This window comes from Dipodomys spectabilis, unplaced genomic scaffold (assembly GCF_019054845.1).
Source record: "Dipodomys spectabilis isolate Male_0828 unplaced genomic scaffold, ASM1905484v1 ptg000019l, whole genome shotgun sequence".
In the NCBI taxonomy this organism is placed as follows: domain Eukaryota; kingdom Metazoa; phylum Chordata; class Mammalia; order Rodentia; family Heteromyidae; genus Dipodomys; species Dipodomys spectabilis.
In genome coordinates this window covers 18978690-19001872 of record NW_024870696.1, presented here as the reverse complement: position 1 = coordinate 19001872, position 23183 = coordinate 18978690, and the positions used below count along the sequence as shown (strand labels likewise).

General features: G+C 42.2%; 1 protein-coding gene across 2 annotated transcripts in view; it reads right to left on the bottom strand.

Moving 5' to 3' along the window:
• Window positions 1–9569, bottom strand: part of Rc3h1 (ring finger and CCCH-type domains 1) — a 69926-nt gene extending 60357 nt beyond the window's left edge. For both annotated transcript variants that reach the window (XM_042674246.1, XM_042674247.1), the window contains exon 1: window positions 9310–9569. The gene's annotated coding sequence lies outside the window, so the exon portion shown is untranslated. The remainder of the gene's footprint in view (window positions 1–9309) is intronic.
• Between the last annotated feature and the right edge of the window lie 13614 nt (window positions 9570–23183).

Sequence of the window (23183 nt, the reverse complement as noted above, 5' to 3'; positions counted from 1 at the left end):
GTGTGGGGGCCTGCTTAGCAAGCTTCACACTCTCAGTACAAAATCCTAGTACCACCAAAAAAAAAAAGGAAAGATTCATATACATAGGAAAAGCCAATCTAGATTCTTTGTAGAAAGTGATGCGTTAATCCAAAATTTTAATGAAAGTGGAAGGAAACTAGAATAGCCAGAACAATCTTTAAAAAAAGAGAAACAAAGTTGGAGGTCAATCATCTTGATTTCAAAAATTACTACGAAAGTGGGGCGCCAGTGGCTCAGAGCTGAAGGACAGCACCCAGAGGTCAAGCCCCATGACCAACAGACAGACAGACACACACACACACACACACAATTATTACAAAGACCTAGATCGATGAAATAAAATTTAGAGTCCAGAAATAAATCAATGTGTCTATGAGTCAACTGATAAGGGTGTCAAAACCACTAAATGGGGGGAAAGATGAACATTTTCAACAAATAGTGCTGGGACAACTAGCTAGCCCTATGTAAGAGAATGAATTTGTAAATCCTAGGTCACACCATATAAAACAATTAACTGAAGCCGAGCGCTGGTGGCTCACGCCTGTAATTCCATTCAGGAGGCTGAGATCTGAGGATCCAGGTTTAAAGCCAGCCTGGGCAGGAAAGTCCATGAGACTCTTATCTGCAATTAACCATCAGAAAACCAGAAGTGATGCTGTGGCTCAAGTGGTTAGAGCGCTCACCTTGAGCTGAAGAGCTCAGGGCCAGCACCCAAGCCCAGAATTCAAGCCTCACTACCAACCAAAAAAGAAAAAATTAACTGAAAGTTAATCAGAGATATAAATATAGGATCTATTAACTCTATTAGAAAAAAAAACATAAATTTGCGAAGTGTTATTTATTAACACTTAGGTTCAAAGTTATAGAAACTGAGACAATTTAAGCAACAAAATAAGTTTATAACCCAAAGTATAAAGTATGTATCAAGGAATTTAGTCTAATATGAATAAGCAACTGGTAAAATGATGAAAAAGAGACAAATCTCCCATTCAGAAGAATTCCAAACATATTATGAATTGGGAGCATAGCTCAGTGATACAGTACTTACCTAGCATTCACAAGGTACTGGATAGGAAGGCAGAAAGGCGGGACAGAGGAAAGGAGGGAGGAAAGGCGGGAGAGAGGGCTGGAAGGAAGGGAGGGAAGAAAAGAGGAAGAGAGAGAGGAAGGGAGGAAAGGAGAGGGAGAGGGGGAGGAAAGGTGAGAGAAAGGGAAGGAGGACAAAGGGAGGGAGGAATGGAGAGATGATTTGAGGTGAGGATCAAGTGGTAGGTTTCTTAATTATTTATTGCACTACTTAGCTCTTTCCAGAAAGAGATGGTATCTTATTCCCAGCCCATCAATCTGAGTGGCTTTGAATTACTTTGAAAAGTTATATGCAACAGAAGTGAAGTTAAGAGAGTTCCCTAAAATTAAAGTCTCAAGAAATCTTGCAGTTTCTACTCTTCCTGTCATAAAATGTGAGGCTACTTGAACTGGCTATACTAACTACACTACAATATAGCAAAACAAAAAGCTGTCCTAGTGCAGTCCTGAAAACAACCAGCTTCAATCTGATTACATGATTGAAGGGATGTAAGTAACTTGGGGAGACCAGCAGAAGAATCACTTGGCCAGACCCAGTCCAATTGAGTACTCGCAAAACTGTAAACAAAAAAATGGTTGTTTTAAACCACTAAGCTTTGCTACTTAAGTGTAAATATCTGATAATTGTTTATGTAATTAAAACATGATTATACATTAAGACATGATTTTGCGTTTACCAATGCCATATAAAGCTTTTGTTTTGTTTTGCTTTTGTTGGTTGTGGGGCTTGAACTCACAGCCTGGGCACTGTCCTGAACCTCTTTGTGCTCAAGGCTAGAGCTCAACCACTTTGAGCCACAGCACCACTTCTGGTTTTTGAGTGGTTAATAGGAGGTAAGAGTTTCACGGGAACTTTTCTGCCCACACTGGCTTTGAACCAAAATCCTCAGTAGATAGGATTACTGGCGTGAGCCACAGGCACCCAGCCATGTAAAGCTTTTGAGAAAAAACGGTTATGCTGAATATTGTCACCGGAGCTGAATTTAAGTTTCTCTCCATTACTTTAATTACCTTTCTTAAATTTTTATTTTTTTTGTAAATTTTTAAAATATTATTACAAAGGTGATACACAAAGGGGTTATAGTTTCATAAGTCAGGTAAAGAGTGTATTTCTTTGCTCTCTCCCAGTTTTTCCCCTCCCATCCCCATTCACAAGTTGTATAGTTTGTTTTCAACAATAGTGTCTATGAATACCACTGCTGCACTTGTTCACTCCTTGTCCCTCCATTTCTGTGCAACTTTATAACCTTTTAATAAATCTAATATCTCTTTTTGAGGTTTTAAAAATTGTAAGCATATGAAAGTACCTACAACATGCATAAATTTAGCTTCTTAATCATGCAGCATAAATTACCAGTAACTGAAAGCAAAGCCAAATGGTATATTTTCAAAAGTACATGGACAATAAACCCCTTTGACTTAAAAACATTTACCTCTGGCTGGGTGCTGATGGCTTCTGCCTGTGATCCTATCTACACTGGAGGCTGAGGATTATGGAAGGACAGGAAAGTCCCTGAGAACTCTTATCTCCAATTAATCATCAAATGCTGGAAGTGGAGATGTGGGTCAAATGGCAAAGCCCTATTTGTTTTGGTTGGTCTGGGGCTTGAACTCTGGGCCTGGATGCTATCCTTCAGCTCTCAAGGTGAGTACTCTACCACTTGAGCCACAGTGCCACTTTCTGGTGGTTAACTGGAGATAAGAGAATCTGCTCAGTCTTTCCTGCTGCTTCCTGAGAAACAGCTAGGATTAAAGATGTGAGCCACCTGCAAGAGCACTATTCTTTTTTTTTTTTTTTTTTTGGTCATGGGGTTTGAATTCTGGGGCTGGCCACTGTCCTTCAGCTCTTTAGCTCAAGGAGAGCACTTACCACTTGAGCCACAGCACCACTTCTGGTTTTCTGGTGGTTAACTGTAGATAAGAGTATCTCAGTCTTTCCTGTCAGGGCTTTGAATCTCAATCCTTGGATCCCAGCTTCCTGAGTAGCTAGGATTAAAGGCGTCCAATGCCCAGCAAGAGCCCTATTCTTGACTGAACAGAAAAGGCTAGAGGACAGCACTCAGCCTCTGAATTCAAGCCCCAATAGCAGCATACAAACAAAAAGGACAGGGTCTCTTGTTTTGGCCCCAGGCTGGCCTCAAAAGGACAGATCTCTACTTACCCATCCCCCCAGCTGAGCCCAGTGCCCAAATTCTTTTATTCAACATTATTTTTTCTTAGATTTACTCCCTTACACTTATATTTGATTCTCTACTTTTTTTCCTCAAAGTTTCTAGCAGTGTATCTACTATACTTAGTGAAGCACTAAGCTACAAGGATCGCCGAATTCAACAGCAGCCTAGGCTACATGGGGAAGAGACTAAAAAAAAAAAAAAAACTAAAAAAAAAAAAAGTCCTAAAATATAAAAACCAAATAAAAAGAACCACATTGCTACTATACGTAAATACTATTTAAATCCTGGAGATTTTAAAATAAAATACACTGTAAGAAAAAATTACTAACATATATGCATCAAGGAGTATACTGATGTTAGTTAAGAATACTACTAAAATGCTTGATAATTTTCAAAAGAATACTGTTGTGGGGAAGAGAATAACAGAATAGAAGAAAGTGAATATGATCAAAGTACATTATATACATGTATAGAATTATCACAATAACACCATTAATCACAATAATATGAAGCAAGGTGTGGATAGCTCACACCTATTATCCCTAACGGTATGAGGTTGAAATCTGAGAATCTTAATTTGAAGCCACTACAGGCAGACAAAATCCCAGAGACTTTTTTTTAATCTCCAATTAACCAGCAAAAAGCAGGAAGTGGTGGTGTGACTCAGGGGTAGAGTGCTAACCTTTAGCAAAAAGGTAAACAAGAACAAGGTCTTAAATCTAAGCCCCAATATTGGTGTGCCTGCACATGCACACACGCACGCACGCACGCACGCACACACGCACACACACACACACACACACACACACACACACGCGTATACACAGACACACACCAAAAAATGAAAAAAAGTTAATATCTCTATGACAGTTATTTCAATCAGTTCAAAAGTGTGAATGTTTGATAAACTCAAACTTGGGGAAAACTGTTTCCCCAAAGCTCAATCAGGAAAACATTATGAGTTAATAAGTATCTCAATAAAAAACAAACAAAAAACTAGATATATTCCAATAAACCCAGCACCCTAGGCAGCAAGCTCAAGGCCAACTTGAGCTACATAGCAACAATAGTAACAATTAACAACCAAAAAATTCAACTTAGGAAGTAAACATAAACAATTCTAGCCAAAAACAAATAATGTGCTAAGGTTAATTATCTTTGTAGGGGTCACATTACTAGAGATGGCAGAACTCAGACTTGAAAGTATAATGAATATGTGAAGAACTTCTGGAGTGAGAAAAATTCATTTTCATAAATGCCTAGCAAAATGCTTCTTATAACCTCTAATGCTAGTCCAAATTCAGCCTATTCTCCAGGATTAAACAAAAGAAAAAGTTATTAGAGTGGATTTTAGGCAATGAGGCTAACCTGATTATGAAATTTGTGACTGTTTTGGTAGCTGACAATCTGAGAAGTTAAGTCCCTCTGAACTCAATCCTGACAGGGCCAAAGCTAAACCAGGTCAGAATACGCAGCCAAGGAACATCCTGATCCAAAGTGTTCACCCAACAGGGATCACTTATCAGTTTATTCTTCCTTTTGTTGGGTTCTGACCAATCTCAAGATATATGTAAGAATAAACTAATTAGACCCACCAAACTTCTATCAAACTCCAATAGCTAAAACTAAAAATGCAACAGAATTCTAAATGGTCTGTGGCTTAAATGGGGGAAAAAATTGCCATAAATGAAGAATGTCAAACACTAGCTGACCCAATTTTAACATTATTGAATGTTACTCATTATTTTTAAAGTGTCATAAGCATTTCAAAGGTACAGTAACTGCTTACATAGTAAGAGCCATGAAACAATTATAGCAATACCATAAATCTATCCTACATAAACAGAACAAGTCTGTAATATACAGTATTCAGATCTGCTAAAAACAAAAACAAGTGTTTCCTATGTATTTAAATGAATTCCTAAGTATTTTTTTTTTGGGGGGGGGGGGGGTGGGTCCGGTCGTGGGGCCTGAACTCTGGGCCTGGGTGCTGTTCCTCAGCTCTTCAGCTCAAGGCTAGCACTCTACCACTTGAGCCACAGCACCACTTCCGGCTTTTTTCTTTTTGCTTATGTGGTGCTGAGGAATCGAACCCAGGGCCTCATGCATGCAAGGCAAGCACTCTAACACTGAGCCACCTTCCCAGCCCTGAATTCTTAAGTATTTAAATGACTTAAACATGAATAGCTGACAGGGTACAAATAATAACAGAAAGCAAATCAGGACTAAAGATAAACATAGTGTTAGAAAACATAGTTCACAGTATAAAAATGGAAACTGTCAACAGACTTCTTCAAAAGATCCTCTAAGTATAATAATGATGCATATGGTGACAGTCACAAGACCTAGATACAAGCACATTCCTTCCTAGTAATTATGTGTCCTTTTTGCTATTACTTAGCTTCTCCTAGACTCAGATTCTTTATATGTAAAATAAAGACAATAAAACATTGTTGCATAACTAGTATTAAATGACATGTTATTCATTCAACAGATATGCTCTAAAAAACTGTTTTTTGTTTGTTTTGGACTTTTTTCTTGCAGTGCTCAGATTCTCAGGAATGCTAGGCAAGCATTTTACCACTGAGCCATATTCTCATTCCTGTCATTTATATTATGTACAAATTACCCTCTCCAGTCTCTTCTAATGAATCAAATATGAATGATAATGAACATTAAATGCAATTGTATGTATGTATTTATTTTTACAGTACCAGGGACTGAATCCAAGGCCTAGCCCTTGCCTACTTCAGCTACACTCTGCAACAAAACTAATTCCCAAGCTACAATGTCCTCTCCCACCAGAAACTTCTTGTAAGGAAATATTTAAATATTACTGGAGAAAATCTGAACTGAAATAGATTAAGCATTGGTACAGAACATATGATTATGGAATCACACGTTAAATAGCTTTAACACAAAATAAATAAAAACAATTCCCCAGGAAATTTATCATCTCAAACTGAAAATGTGACTCAGATTTACCCTGTAAGTTTGATCAATACCCAATTTCAAAAATAAAATCTTACTTAAAAAAAAAAAACAAGTGGCGCTGTAGCTCATGTGATAGAGCACTCGCCTTGAGCTGAAGAGCTGAGGGACAGCGCCCAGGCCCAGAGTTCAAGCCCCACGACCGACAAAAAAAAAAAAAAAAAAAAAAAAACCAAAACTTTGTTTCAGGAAAATAACAAATTAAGTCAGCCCTTGGCGAAAAAAAAAAAAAACACACATGAATTTTTTTCCCTTAAACTGCATTAACCATTTAAAATTTACAAACTTGCCGGGCGCTGGTGGCTCAAGCCTGTAATCCTAGCTACTCAGGAGGCTGAGATCTGAGGATCGAGGTTCAAAGCCAGCCCGGGCAGGAGAGACCGTGAGACTCCTATCTCCAATAAACCACCAGAAAACCGGAAGTGGCGCTGTAGTTCAAGTGGTAGAGCGCTTGCCTTGAGCTGAAGAGCTGAGGGACAGCGCCCAGGCCCAGAGTTCAAGCCCCACGGCCGACAAAAAAAAAAAAAATTTACAAACTCATAAACTAGTACAATTGTTCTAAGAGGTTTAGGATCACAGATGAATAAGCATTATCACAATACAAACCTTAAAATTATATGGACTTAATAAAATTTAACATGGGGAAAAAAATGACAAATTAAAGCACTTACAAAAAGTTTCTAAAATACTTATGCCTCAAAAAGACATTAGTAGGAGTTATGTAGAAGTTGTTCTTTTTCCACCATTGAAAAGATCAAAACATCCACATTATGCAAAGTATAAAATAAAAAGCCTTACTGATATTCATCCACTATAAATTTTAAGCAAAACAGTTCAAGTTCCATGTTTATCCAATTACTATTTACTATCATAAACTCTTACTCGAAAACTAGAACTAGGAATCACTGCTGCCCAGTTTATTTCACATAACCTGACAATGCTCTTTAATGATGGCAGACAAGTACCAATCCTAACCAGAAATTTGTCTGAAAAAAAAAAAAAGGGTGAAAGCTATTAACTACTTTCTTTGCACACTTCACTTTTAAGAATGTGAACTAAGCTGGGTTTGGTAATTCTGGAGGCTGAGGCAGAAAGAATCAAAGCCTGAGGAAGCCAGACTAGATTGCAAAGCAAGACTGGATCTCAAAAAAAAGTAAGAGGAAGGAGAGATGGGGGGAGGGGGGACGAGAAGGGAGGAAGGAGGGTAAAAGAGTCAGGGGAGAGGGAGAGAGAAATAATGGAGGATAGAAGAGGGTAGAAAGAGAAAAGAATTTAAAAACACAAACAGAACACAAGCTCTAAACAACCTGGGCAGTATGCAAGTGATTACAAATGAATTAACTGAAGCATTACAGACTCTATGGAGAGCTCAAATAGTATAATGTTTTAGAAAGATTTGGTCAAAGCCCAATAAAATCAACATTAGGAAATGGGTACACCCAAACGAAGGGGTGGGGCCAAGAGGAGAGGGGTTCACAAATGAAGGGAGGGGGAATCTAGTCAAGGATTCGTTGTATATACCACAAAATTGAGAAAAATGAAGGAGTGGGTAGAAGAGGGGGGAGAATGTTGAAATGTTAAAGGGGGTGACACTGAACAGGATGAACTGTATTCACAAACTATGTAGCACCTTCTTTGTACACTTAAAGATAATTTTTTAAAAATTTTAAGCAAGCTAAAGTCCTTGCATAGACTATGCAAGTGAACACTCAACACTGGAAAGCAATCTTCTTGGATGTATTCAAGCAAGTTTAGTATTAATGTCTTTAATTCATAGGTACAAAGTGGAACATAATCTTTTTTCCTCACTTGGAAATAAGTGTAAATGCCTTGGAATTTTAACCTTAGCAGAAATAATAGTTAATGTTTCACATACGACTGCAGTAAAAAATACACAAACATAAAGAAAGGGTTGCCACGATGAAGCCCAAACATTCAAAACAGAACTACAGTTGTTTCTAGTCTGTCAAAGTTACTTAGAAAGTTTTCAAATCTTAACAAAATATGCTTCAGAAAATATAGTTTCAAACTCGGTGGAAAGAGTAGAACAAATTAGTAAAAGGCAAGAATCAGAACAAGAGAAGGACCACAAGAAGTTGAAGGGCAGACCGCGGCGCCCTTCTGAAGCAGGGCCTCCAGAAGTACGTTTGTGCCTATGATAGTCCCCTTGTGCTACACATCAATAATTCACGAAAAGGCTCGCTGGAGGAAAAGTTCGGTTCAAACCATACAATTCGGTTTCCGCTTTGCCCGTAAGTGCCTTTGTTTCCAGTTTCAGAGACTATTCTGGGATGCCAAGACTTATATTATTACCGCTCCAAAAGAGCCCTTGTTCCAATTCACCCTTAACCATGGGGGCTGGGGTGGGGGGGGGGCATACCTGATGCTGATGCTTTTAGGGGTGTTTTGGAGGGGTTTATCGAAAACCACTGTATTTGGGGGGGGGGGGAGGTTGTGACACTTAACGTCTTGAACAAAATAGATAAAGACACCTGCAAACACAGCTTCTCCATGGCAGCCTGGTGGCAAGCCTGCCTCTGCGGGCTTCATCTCCCGCGGCTCCGGGGACACGGACCCAGTCAAAGCCCCCGTTCGGGGTTGCGGGAGGAAGGTCTTAGTTGGCTGGCAGGCCGAGGCGGCGCCTGTTTACAGACGTCCTCCTCCCTCCCCGGTCCCCTCCCCACGGACGAGGGGGCTGCCCCGCATTTCCGAGGCGCCCGCCCGCCCCCTCGCGGCCCCCTCGCTCCAGCCCGGGCCTCCCTCGGCCTCCCCCCGCTCCCCGCCCCCGGTCCACAGCGGCGTCCGCAGCGCACCCCCCCCCCCCCCCGGCCTACCGCCCCGGGCAGGCCCGCCCCGCGGCACGCGGAGGCCTGAGGCCTAAGGGACGCCGGCCACTGACAAGCCGAGCCGCGGCGCCGGCCCGGAGCCGAGGGCGGGCGAGGACAGCGCCCGGCCCGCCGCGGCCGCCTATTGTTCCCGACGGTGGCCGCGGCCGCCCCGCTCCCCACGCCGCTCGCTCGCTCGCTCGCTCGCTCACCGCGCTGGTCCGAGCAGCAGCTCCTCTCAGCTCCGAGTCTCCGCGGCCGTCACCGTCGCCGCGGCAGCCGCCGTCGCCGCCGCTGCCATCATCGACTCTGACTCTGTCCTAGGCCGCCGGGCCACGGCCGTCACCGCCACCGCTAACGCCGCCTCCAGCCCCCAACCTGCTGCTGCCGAGGCTGCTCCTGCAGCAGGGGCCATCTTGTTGGTCGGCCTCCTCTTCCTCCGGCTCGCCCTTCGCCGCCCCGTCGTTCGTTGTCCTCGTCCCCCTTCCTCTTCCTCAGACTCCGGCCCGCCCCGAGACTGGGGCGGAGACCAGAGCGAGACTCCTCCCCTCTGGGGGTGGGGCCATTGGGGACGGGGCGGGGCCACCGGAGGGTGGGGCGGGGCCCTGGGAGGGCAGGGCGGGGCGAGGCGGAAAGCTCTGAGTCACCCGTGGCAGTGCCTGGGAGCTTGAGTGACGCGCCCCGCCCAGGTCCGCCCCCCCGGCCCCGCCCCGCCCCGGTTCTCACGCCTGCAGCCGCGGAACTGAGCCCCGCGGCCTCCGAGCTCAGGCGGGACGAGTGGCCAGGTGTGGCGGGCGAATTGGAGCGTTTCTGTCCTTTGCATCCGAGTCCCGCACGGCCCGTGCGCGGCTTTCTCAGCGCCGGACCCTTTTCTACTTTCCTTCCTCCCCATTGTGTCCAGGCTCATCCATCTTGCCTGGGCCAAGCCTCGGTCCCAGGCCCTCCCTAGGCGGCGAGCCGCCCCACTGCTCCGGGGGCGAGGCCAGCCAGGTGGGAAGGACCAGCGCAGAGCCCAGGGAAGAGCCGGCCTCTGGACACCCTGGCCGCGCGTTCCCGGGGGGCTGGGGAATGACAGGCACCTTCAAGACAATCCAGACAGCAAACGCTGCTTCTGAGACAGGCTAGACAGGGAGTTGTGCTAGTAACAAACGGTACTCCTTTCGAAACCAATCATCTAAAATAAAGTCTTCAAAACAACATTTGATACTCCTCACGAGACACTCCGCTTCAGGCCCTGGCTAGGATTTGTAATTCTAAACAAAGTTATATACCTGATCAGCAATGGCAAGAAAAGTATTGTAAAAAACAAACACAAAAAGCTTGTGTCATCCTAGCTACTCAGGAGGCTGAGATCGGAGGATCGCGGTTCAAACCCAGCCAGGGCAGGAAAGTCCGTGAGACTCTTACCTCCAATAAACCACCAGAAAACCGGAAGTGGCGCTGTGGCTCCAGCGGTCGAGCGCTCGCCTTGAGCTGAAGAGCGCAGGGACAGCGCCCAGGCCCAGAGGGCTTGAACCCACGACTGACAAACAACTTGTGCCTCTAACTTGGTCAAATGAACACTGAAAAGGATAGAGTTTATATTATTGTGAAACACACACGCTCCCAAACTTACTGAGGAAAAACTTCTTCACAGTTGATAATATCCTCCTGCTACTAAGATTCCAACTTCTCTAATGTCTTCTGCCTGGGCGCTGTCCTAGCACTCTTCTGCTCAAGGCGAGCGCTCTACCACTTGAGCCACAGCCCACTTCCGGTTTTCTGGTGGTTTATTGGAGATAAGAGTCTTATGGACTTTCCTGCCTGGACTGGCTTTGAACCATGGTCCTCAGATCTCAGCCTCCTGAGTAGCTAGGATTATAGGGGTGAGTCACCAGCGCCCCGCGCTGTCTTTCTATTGATTGAATTTACTGCTTTGAAGTGAGCTAAGGCCATAATCCATTCTTTAATCTATTACTAAAGACAGTAATTCCACAAGTTTCTGTAGAGCAGTCACCTGTGGACAATAGAGCCAAAAAAAAAAACCTAAATGGAAAATTTCAGGAATAATAATTCATAAATTTCAAAAGGCTTGTTCCCTCGTTTGTGTTAGTAATTACTTACCACAACTAATTTGTAACTAAACTTTATTGTAAGTATTTACATAGAGGTGAAAACTCAATAGGGCGGGCCAGGCATCATCACATGCATACAATTCCAGTTCTAGGTAGGAAGAGGTAGGAAGGATGCCAGTTTCAAGTCAGCCTGGACTCCTGTCCAAAAAAAACCCTGAACAACAATAACAAAAACCCATCTAGGATCATCCACTCAGCGTGCAGGAAACAGCATGCAGCTAAAAGCTTCACTACTTCTATAGTGTGAGGCTGGTTTTTGCTAATCTAAATGCTTCCCTTCTCAACGACCAGGCTTCTATCCCTTGCTAGAAAAAACAGATTAATCTGTTCCTCCCAGTTTTCCTCCTCCACTCTTCTCACTCCTAGGGAAAGTTCCACAACAGAAGGTTTCAGCTACTGTTGCTAAGCAAACATGCCAACTGGTCTGCTTAGGTGAAGCAAGTACCTCGCCTTCCACTACAAGCAACCTAGATAACATCATTAAAAAAAATGAGTAGTTGTGCCTAAGTTGGTACAGACCCTTCAAAGTTTGTTTCGTAAAAATGATCATTCATATTTTAATTAAAAATAAGGTAAAATGAAAGGATTTCCCAAGATTCATTCTTAATAATATTAGAAATTTTTGTCAGAAAAATAAAATAAAATAAATAAATAAAAGAAGAAAAATGATGTGCAAATTCAGCAGGAGAAAAAAAAAGAATGAGTTTTATTCCCAAATTAATGACTTAAAATTTTTAGCTTGTGTATTCATTTTTTTTCCTGATTTGCTGCTTAATTTTTTTTAAGATTTTTGCTTTACTACTGATATTTGTTATGAATTAATACAAATAACATTGAGATATGTTAAAATTTTAAATACACATGTATATATGTGACAAATTTCAAAAAAAAAAATTTTGTTTTTGGGTCCGGTCGTGAGGCCTGAACTCTGGGCCTGGGCACTGTCCCTCAGCTCTTCAGCTCAAGGCTAGCGCTCTACCACTTGAGCCACAGCGCCACTTCCGGCTTTTTTTCTTTTTGCTTATATGGTGCTGAGGAATCAAACCCAGGGCCTCATGCATGCAAGGCAAGCGCTCTACCACTGAGCCACCTTCCCAGCCCATCAAAATTGTTTAAAACGAATAATTTATTTAAATCATGGAATTTTGTAATAATACAATGAAATTTCAGTATTTTTATATAGTACCTTGGGCTAAGATAACACATTAAAAACACATTATTTAACACAAACAGCTTAAATGACTTATAGACATTTGAACTTAGAAATCAGTTTTGTAGGTTCAAGAAAATTGGAACAATTCTATTTTATTTCATATTTTATTTAATTCTGATATGGAATGCCCAGAAATTAAGACTGTCCTGGCCTCTTCCAACAATGTACTGTACTAAGGTTTAATGAGTCATTCATTTAAAGCACTTTGTTATTGTTGTTGCTGCTTTTAAACTATTTTAAGTAGTCTACAAAAGAACTTTAATTCAATATGTCAGTTTATGAATACAATGTATCTTGATCAATGACACCCCCTACCATCATTTTCCCCATCCCCCCCAAACCCATTCATCCACTCAAGTTACCTAGCTCCAGTTTCACATGTATACATTGCATATTATAACTGTATTCACCCACCTTTTTGTTTTGTTTTGTTTTGTTTTTTGTCATCGTGGGGCTTGAACTCTGGGCCTGGGCGCTGTCCCTCAGCCCTTCAGCTCCAAGCCAGTGCTCTACCACTTGAGCCACAGCTCCACTTCCGGTTTTCTGGTGGTTCATTGGAGATAAGAGTCTCCAGGACTTTACTTCCCTAGCTGGCTTTGAACATCAATCCTCAGATCTCAGCCTCCTGGGTAGTTAGGATGACAGGCGTGAGCCAAGGGCACTAGCTTCATCTACCTTTGTTTGTCCTTTTGGTGGGCCCTTCCTTATCCCTCACCTCTGGCAAAGTATGTTTCAACTTCCTGGTATTCATTTTGTAAAACTGTTAGTTGTTCAGTGGAGTTACAGCACTGGAACCCTCCCCTGCATGTACCATACTTTAGTCAATTTGTTTGCATATATATATATATATATATATATATATATATATATATATATATATATATAATTTGGCTTGGTATATGTTTTCCTATGTTGATAATTTAGAACTTCCACATTATGAGAAAAAAAGTATAAGTCCTTTGTGACTTACTTCATTTAGCGCAATTTTTCCAGGTCTATCCATTTCCCAGCAAATGACATATTCTTCTTAATTAGTGAGCTAAATAGAAGCCTCTATTTGGTTTCTTTTTACATTTATTAACTGGGGGTTTAATTTTCTGAGCTGTTTATATATTCTGGATATTAGCCTCTTTTTTTTTTTTAATTGTGAAAATACCGTACAGAGGGGTTAAAATTACATGGGCAAGGAAATGAGTACATTTCTTATCAAGCATTGTTGCCTCCTCCTTTGTTTCCCCTTCCCATCTCTTCCCATCTCCCCACACATATTAGCCTCTTTATCAGACATATAGTTGGCAGAGGCCTCCCTTTGTAGACTGCCTTTTTTTTTTTTAGCTTAGTTACTATATCCTTTGCTGTGCAGAAAGTTTTCAGTTTCATGCAATTTGTCAATTTGTCCACCTGTCAATCCTCTCTCTTATTGGATGAGCACCTAGAGTTCTTTCTGCAGTGTGTAAAGGTTTTAGGTCTTACATTAAGGACTTTCATCCATTTTGAGTTGATAATTACTGTAGTACAAGGTAACAGATACAGTTTCAGTCTTCTGCATATGGATGTCCAGTTTTCTCAGAATCATTTGTTGAAGAGGCTATCAATTTTTTAGGCTGGTCATGGGGCTTGGGTGCTACCTCACTTAAACAACTAGAGGTATGGCCTAAGTGGTAGAGCAGCAGCTAAGCAAACAAGTTGAGCAACTGTGAGGTCCTGAGTTCAAACCTCAGTATCAGTTTAAAACTCCTAAAAGTGTAGAGATTGGGAGGAAACCTAGCAAAGATGATGTTGCAGAGATAGGCAGCTGGCACTGGGAAACCAAAGTAATTCTCCTTCCTTCCTTCCTTCCTTCCTTTCTTTCCTTCTCTCTCTCTCTCTCTCTCTCTCTCTCTTTCTTTTCCTTCCTTCCTTCTTTCCTTCTTTTTCTTTCTTCCTTCCTTTCTTTCCTTCTTTCTTTTCTTTCTTTCGCCAGTCCTGGGATTGAACTCAGGGCCTGGGCACTGTTCCTGAGCTTCTTTTGCTCAAAGCTAGCATTCTACCACTTGAGCCACAGTGCCACTTCTGGCTTTTTCTGGTGATGTGGTATTGAGGAATAGAACCCAGAGCTTCATGCACACTAGGCAAGCACTCTACCACTGAGCCACATTCCCAGTCCCCAGAGTCAATTCTGAATTTTATTTCAAGATAGATTTTCAGACAGAATGTCAAATTAATTTATTTTTCAAGTAAACACTTGACATTTATATTACAGATAATATTTTACTATAAGTGTATCTGAAACATTACACACAACACATATATACTGAAAAATTACCCATTTTTTAAAATTAGAAACTTAAATTTAGCTGGGTTTCTTGCATCTTTATTTGCTAAATATGGCAAACCTATTCCCTATTTTAAGAGTAAATACAGGGCCAAGAGACTAAGGAGGGACATGATGAGATTTGGTTAAGAAAATTATACCATAATTATAAAGTAGAAAAGTACGAGAGGCAAACAAAGGTACACAAGATCTTTATTGTCCCTCTTTCTTGAAACTTTCTTCTGTTAACTAATGAAATCACTTGGTTTTTCTCCCATCTCTTGGCCCACTGTGTATCATTCTTTAATTGCTCTATCTCTATTAGAGTTTTTATTGCTTTTTATTTTATTTTTTTCAGGAAGGATCTCAAGTTTTTACTTTGAACCACAATCCTTCCCCCTCTGCCCCCCAGCAGCTGTGATTCAGATGCTTTGTCACCATGCCTGGTTTATTGGTTGAAATGGGATCTCATAAACTTTTTGCCCAGGCTGGTCTGGAACTGTGAGCCTACCATTCTCCATCTTCCCAGTAGCTGGGATTACATTACAAGCATGAGCCACCACACCTTGTCTTTGCTGTACTTTTCGGGGAAAAAACTGAGTTTTTGTCAATTCTGTGAGCACTCCATTCTTTTCCCTGTCTCAGAGAACTTGCCTATAACTGTCTGTCCTCTCTCTGCCTGGAAGGTTTCTGTCCTCTATTTTTGTCTTCATCTTTCGGCTCCAGCTGAATAGTCACATTCTCTAGGAACCTTCCTTCTCCATCTCAGGTCAATTCTCACCACTAAATATCTCATGTTCTTTTGTCTTCAGGACATGTAACACACTTGTGATTGTTTATTTAAAGCCTTCTATCTTCCTGGCTAAGCCCTTAGCCACTGAGGTAGATAGCCTGGTTTGTTCACTGTTGTATCACCACAGCACAGCATCTGTGGGGTCAGGTGGCATGTAACAAGTTCTCAAATATTTGTAATTACGTCTGATAAAGTATATGCAAATTAATTTTGTTCTGAGAATTTAGAAAGATTTATTCAAGCCAGGCACTGGTGGCTCACATCTGTAATCCTGGCTACTCAGGAGGCTGAGATCTGAGGATCATGGTTCTAAGCCAGCCCAAGAAGGAAAGGCTGTGAGACTCTTATCTCCAATAAAACCAGCAGAAAACTGGAAGTGGTGCTGTAGCTCAAGTGGTCGAGTGTTTGCCTTGAGCTGAAGAGCTGAGGGAAAACTTCCAGGCCCAGAGTTCAAGCCCCACAACTGACAAAAAAAAAAAAAAAGGTTTATTCAAGATTGGCATATTGCAGTTATTTAAAGTCTCTGAGTTTTGAACTGTGCATAGTAGTATATGCCTGTAACCCAGGCATTAGCAGGTTTTAAGGCAGGGCTTTGAAGAAGAGTGTGTTAGAAAGAGAGGGGAGAGAGAGAATTTTGCAATTTGGTATATCATTTCTAGAGAACATCTGTGGCTTGATGAGATGTTATAGAAACAATGTTAAGAATCTCTGCACAAGAGAACTGTAAATGAATATTTCAATTGTGGCAGTTTAAATGTTTTTGCACAAACTTTAAAAAAAAAAAGAACCCCTTTTGCATGCAGTTTTAGCAAGGAAGGTTTTGATTACCTCAGATGAAATGCTTGATTAGGAAATTTCTTGTTGGCAAAAGGCATTGAAAAACATAAAAAGTACTTTGCATTTGTAATACTTTTTAGCTAAAAGAGATTTATATGGAGCCTTTGTCTTTGAGAAATCTGTGCGCTATTAGTCTTAAATTAGACACTAAACAGTCTTGGCAGATGAATAAGAAGTTCAAATCAGATCTTGAGAGGAGTGCTTATTATTTGGGAATAATCAATGAGCTAAGTTAACAGAAGGAAACATGTAATTTAGGTTACCATCACTCTAGTTTAAGCAAAATGAATTCAGATATACCCTTGGGGTTTGAGGGTGCTGAGGAGTAAGAGCATAAAAATCAGAGCACAGAGAGAGGGGGAGGGAAATAAGTCCTTTAAGATGAGTAAGGTGAACTATAAGCGAAATGGAAAGTAGATGATTTCTGCAGTCCATTGTTTCCTACCCTCATCTTCTTACATGGGAGCCACTCCGGTGGCCATCTGAACAGAATGGGAATTTTATTGGACAAAGATTGAGTAGAGCTCACAGTTTTGAAATTCAGGAAATAGAGAGAACCTACATAGACAGTACCATAGCTGAAGTCAGCTTTGAAATGGCCTGGGAAGGGCACCAACGCCATGGTTAGTGATGCTGGACACCAGCTATTCCGGAGATTGCTGCCATTGGGTTGTGATGTCCTGCTAGTCTCTGGGTGCCACAGCTGCCAGTGAGATGCACTGTGCTTACTTCTGCACAGCATCTCCCAAGTGCAAAGTCACAAGGAAGAACATACAGCTGTCCAAACTTAAGACTGCTTTCGCGTACCCTAACTGGCATTGTTGGGTATTAAGCCAGGGAACTTCAAACACCTGAACTGTCTGCCCCTTCTACTAGAAGAGATCTTACTTTCCCCAGCAGGAGGAGGAGGGGGTCAGAATCCAGTCAGTCAAATATAACTCACAGCCAGGTGCTGGTGGCTCACTCTTATAATCATAGCTACTCAGGAGGAGTGGGGTTCAAAACCAGCCTGCTCAGGAAAGCCCGTGAGACTCTTATCTCCAATAAATTACTCAGAAAAAGCAGGAAGTGGTGCAGTGACTCAAGTGGTAGAGCATTAGCCTTAAGGAGGAGGAGGAGGGGAGGAGGAGGGAGAAAGAGGAGGAAGGAGGAGGAGAAGGAGGAAGAGGAGGAGGAGGAGGAGGAGGAGGAGGAGGAGGAGGAGGAGGAGGAGGAGGAGGAGGAGGAAGAGGAGGAGGAGGAGGAGGAGGAGGAGGAAGAGGAGGAGGAGAAGCAGCAGCAGCAGCAGCAGCAGCAGTAGCAGCAGTAGCAGCAGCAGCTGCTCAGGGATAGCACCTAGGCCCTGAGTTCAAGCCTCAGGACTGGAGATGGATATATATTACAACACTCGTCCATCTTTCAGGGACACGTGACAGTCTCACACTATCCAATGACCGCTATTACCGCATTTCTGGAATTGTATGCAGTAGGTTATTAAACTGCCAATCTTCTGAGTCAAACATACACATGCATGCATGCAGATGTAGCTGTACAAACAGATCCTCTGACTTTTTCCTCTGTGTTTACTATTTTGAGAAAGGAAGATACTTTTCTTTCTCCTATGTTAAAGGGGACAATGTAATTGGCATAATGAATATAGTCCCTAAACTCAGAGGATAAATCTAACAATACTGCATCATGATGAAGAAATCAACTTTGGGAGATGTCAAATTCCACTATGTGGGAAGCCATGAAACACTATCTGAATGATCCATCCCCTCTTTTTTGTGTGCCAGTACTGAGTCTGGAACTCAGGGTCTCATGTTCTCACTTAGCTTTTTTTTCCCACGCAGGGCTGGCACTCTACCCCTTGCACCATGCCTGCAGCTCTAAAGGACTCCTTTGAAAATACTGTTCTCAGCTAGGAGCTGGTGGCTCACGCCTGTAATCCTAGCTACTCAGGAGGCTTTGGTCTGAGGATCACAGTTCAAAGCCAGCCTGGGCAGAAAAGTCCGTGAGACTCTTATCTCCAATTAATCACCAGAAAACCGGAAGTGGTGTTGTGGCTCCAGGTGTAGGCTGCTCGCCTTGAGCTGAAGAGCTAAGGGGCAGAGCCAAGGCCCAGAGTTCAAGCCCCATGACCAACAAAAGCAAACCCCCAAACCCTACTGTTCTTGAATAGTCACTTGCTAAAAAAAAAAAGAGAAGTTTCTTTGGCACTTTATTTTTCTGTTGACCTAGCTTCCTAAATGATCCCTTATTCTGCTTTTGTTTTGCTTGATATTGGTAAACCAAGAGATCTCGCCGTATAAAATTGGTATCAGATAACAACCTAGTAGCCAAATATAGCCCACTACTTTTCTTCCTATTTTCATAAAGTATTATTGGGAGACCATCATTCTATTTATATTACATACTATCTATAATTGCTCTTGAACTACTATGAGTTGAGTATTTGTGACAGACTGGATGGCCTATAAAGCCAAACATTTACTCACAAGTCATTTACTGAAAAGATTTACTGACTATTGGCTTATGTTGATGATCTCACGCAAGATGATAAAATAGAACCTGTAAAAATCTAAGAAAAGTAGATAATTTCAATAACTTACACTCATCTAAATATATTTTCTCATTTTAATCTCCATAAAATTCATTTAAGAACTTTTTTTTTTAATAATAAACCCAAGCTTCTAAGGTTAATTTTTTTTTTTAATTTAATTTTATTTTATTTGAGAACATACTGTACAGAGGGGTTACAATTACATGGGCAGGATAATGCATACATTTCTTACCAAGCATTGCAGCCTCCTCCTTTGTTTACCCTTCACCTCCCTTCCCAGCCTCCCCCCTCCCTCCCACCCAATCATACCCCCCCACCCCCCACTCCCCCTTTTTTTTTTTTTTTTTTTTTTTTTGTCAGTTGTGGGGCTTGAACGCTGGGCCTGGGCACTGTCCCTGGGCTCTTCAGCTCATGGGGAGCACTCTACCACTTGAGCCACAGCAACACTTCCGGTTTTCTGGTGGTTAATTGGAGATAAGAGTCTCATGGACTTTTCTGCCTGGGCTGGCTTTGAACCGAGATCCTCAGATATCAGCCTCCTGAGTAGCTAAGATTACAGGCATGAGCCACCAGCACCAGCTTCTAAGGTTAACTTTTTAAATAAGCTCACATAGCTAGGATGTAGGACAGATCTTTCTGTCTATCCCAGATTGATGACAGCAGAAAAATACAAAGGAGGCAAGGACTCCGACTCTTACCCTGTGAGGCTGGATTTTGTTCTGGCAGAGCTGTCCATATTTCTCCACATCATTGCCTATCACTGACCTGAGTGAGAAAAACTAGCCCAAGTAGAGTTGTCAGAACTCTCCCATTGAAATCCAGCTGAGAGGGCCCAGGACAGTTAAAAAAGACTTTTATTCAAGTTTTTTTTCTTAAAAAAAAAAAAAAAAGGAAAGGAATATTCATCTTTAATAAGAAGTCTACTATAATAAAGACTTCTTACCTGGCTCACGACCTGCCTCCAAGTGACAGAGATCATCTTAATCTCTAACATCTGGTAGAACTGACATTTAAACTCAGAGCTTTGAGTAAGTAGGCAGGGCTTCTACCACTTCACGCATGCCTCCAGCTCCTTTTGCTCTACTTATTTTTGAGATAGAGTTTCATTTTTTTACTGTGTGGCCTGGACTCTGATTCTCCAGGTAGTATCACTTCCAGCCTTTTTTTTTTCCAGTAAAAATGAGTTCTCACAAACTATTTTCCCCAGATTCCTCATAGCTAGGATTGATGGCATGAGCCATTGTTGCCTTGTTTGCATTGCCTAATTTTTTAAAGTAGACAAATTAAGCCAGACACAGGTAACTCACATCATAACTAGATACCAGGAGGCTGAGGTCTGAGGATGGTTCAAAGCCAGCCAGCCCAGGCAGACAAATCCATGAGACTTATCCTCAATTAACCAGAAAAAGAAATCTAACTGGAGATGTGGTTCAAGTGAGAGTGTCAGCCATGAATGCAAAAGTTGAGCAAAAGCATGGGCCCCTGGGTTCAAGTCCCAGTACTGGTACATAGAACACAAACGTTGATAAATTAAAATAATTTAAACACTCATAGCAATAACCAGGTATGGAGGTATATGCCTGTAGTTCGAGCTACTTAGGAAACTGAGGCAGGAGGTAACGAGTTGGCATTCAGTCTGGGCTGTATTTCTTTTTCTACTTTTTTTATTGTAAAAATACTGTACGGAGGGGTTCCAGTTACATGAGTAAGGTAATGAGTGAGAGGGTCCCACACATCCACCCCGGGGGGCCACGCAGAGGCAGGCAGGACTTTTACCTGCCCGCCCCGCTCACAGAACTGGAGTTTTAAACTTGGCGCCAAATTTGACTCTGATGGGGGCTCAGCAGCCCTCCAAGGCCCAGGTGGCCTTCGTTTCTCCACGGGGGCCCTTGGCCACATTAGGCCCTAACGTCGAGTTCTGGGCACTTGGCCAAGATTTTGATCAGACGGCAGGGGTGGGGCTCGGTTAGCCCACGAAGGCCACAGAAATCGCAAACCCAGAACTCCGGTTAACTGGTCTACTCACCTGGAGGTAGGACTTAATTAGCGGTGTTGGATGGGCTGGTAGAGCGCTTGGTCAGGAGAAAGTTTCCTGATCTCAGGATAGGTCCCAGGGCAGCTGGTCGAACCCCCTTCTGAAGTGGAGGGGGGAGCAAATCCACGGGGGAGCCCATCCCCGCTCGGGCCACCAATGAAGGAGGATCCCACACATCCATCCCAGGGGACCAGGCGGAGGCAGGCAGGCACAGGAGAAAGATGATGACAAGGTTTATTAGAGGAGCCCTATTTCCCCCAAGAGGGAGCACATGGCACTTGTCCCTATCCAGGTAGCTGGAGGGTCTGAGGGATAGGAAGCGAGGTAGATGGGAGCTCAGGTGGGTCTTGGCGGAGAGAGGGAGGGGCCAGCTGTACAGTGGGAACTCCGGGAATGGGAGGGGTCCCAGGAGTGGGTGGAGCTGAGGATCAAAGGTGAGCATAATACTAACAGTAACACTTAGCCCTTACCTCAAATTCTGTTTGTTTTAAATGTTTATAGTGGTTCCTGTTACCCTGATGGGACTCTGCTGTAGACATTATCTCAGACAGTGTCACAGACAGATAGTGGACTGAGTGAACCTTCTTTCAATTCATATTTTATCCCATTTGAAAACCTACAATTGCATCCCCTACCTCAAAGTGTTCAATTCTGCCATTGATAATAACACCAAATTCTTTTCTTTTCTTTCTTTCTTTCTCTTTCTTTCTTTCTTTCTTTCTTCCTTCCTCCTTCCTTCCTTCCTTCCTTCCTTCTTTCTTTCCTTTCTTTCTTTCTTTCTTTCTTTCTTTCTTTCTTTCTTTCTTTCTTTCTTCCTTCCTTTCTTCCTTCCTTCCTTCCTTCCTTCCTTTCTTTCTTTCAGCCTCTCTAGCTCAGATGGCACCAAACATGTGTGTGTTTGGGTTTTTTTGGGGGGAGGTCAGTCCTAGGGCTTGGACTCAGGGCCTGGGCACTGTCCCTGAGGTTCTTTGGCTCAAGGCTAGCACTCTACCACTTGAGCCACAGCACCACGTCCAGCTTTTTCTGTGTATGTGGTACTGAGATATCAAACCCAGTCTTGAACTACTCGTGAACTCATGATCCTCCTGCCTCTTTCTCCTGAGTGCTGGGATTATAATTACGCACCAATACATCCTGCTAGCTCCATAAACATTTTTGCATGCTTCAAATATACTAAAGCCTAGCTTTAGTACTTGAAGAACCAGTTGTTCCCACAGCCTTTTCCTAAGGGAAATCTTCAGCGATGGCTGCTAAAGGAAGAGCCTTAGGCATAAGAATGAATGGATGTGTTTGTTTCTCTTGATTCTATCAGGTAGCTAGGGACTGGCTGGCTTCATGCGAGGGAACCTGGGGTGAGCTTTGTCATCAGTCCTTCGCAACCATCTGTCTGGTATTTAATCTATAGATTTAGAAGGCCACTTGTTTTTGTTTTCTCTGGAAGAAACAGATACAATATGAAAAAATATAAACATCAATAGCTGAGTAGTCAGAAACCATAAGAAAATGTTTACAGTGCAGGGGTTGCTTTATGTGTGACCTTGAGGAAATTTCCAGTTCAGAAGTTACACTTCAGTCCCTATATCAAGTTTGTTCCTATTATTTGATGTGATCTATAGAACTTGAATTTTCCCTGTTTCCTGGTTGGCAGAGACTTGTGGTTAAAATTTATCTTTATTTTTTTTTTAAAACTTCCCCGTATACCAGCAAACCATATGTTCCCTGGTATCAACTGAGTGTGTTTGTTTTGGGTAACCAATACAGTAATCTGAAACAAGTTTAAAAAAGCATCTTTGTGTTTTTCTAACTGTAGAGGTTATAATTATCATTATAAACAAAACATTCAAGTTTCAGGTTAACTAAATAACTCTTCCAAGTTCAAAAGGCTTAAAGCAACAGGGTGTGTTGGTTTCTGTGTCAGGTACCCATTGGCCTACTCTTTCCTAATTCCCTATGAACCTACAAGCATACACATGTCGTCAGTGGTTTACATCAGCAGCAGGAAGAAACAGATTGTTCATATATCTACCCAGTACTCAATACTGAGTATCCAAGTATCCTTCCACTTACATGGGAAGTTTCCATTTCAGAACATCTTTTATGTCAATGGCGCTCCTGATGTTGAACAGAGGGAAGATGCTGTTGTGACATAACAGATATTCCACAACTGAAAACTAGGCCCATCATTTATTAATTCCAAAACATTTATTGAGAAAGGACTCTGTGGTGAAATTTGTCAAGTGCTAGGAATACAGAGATAAA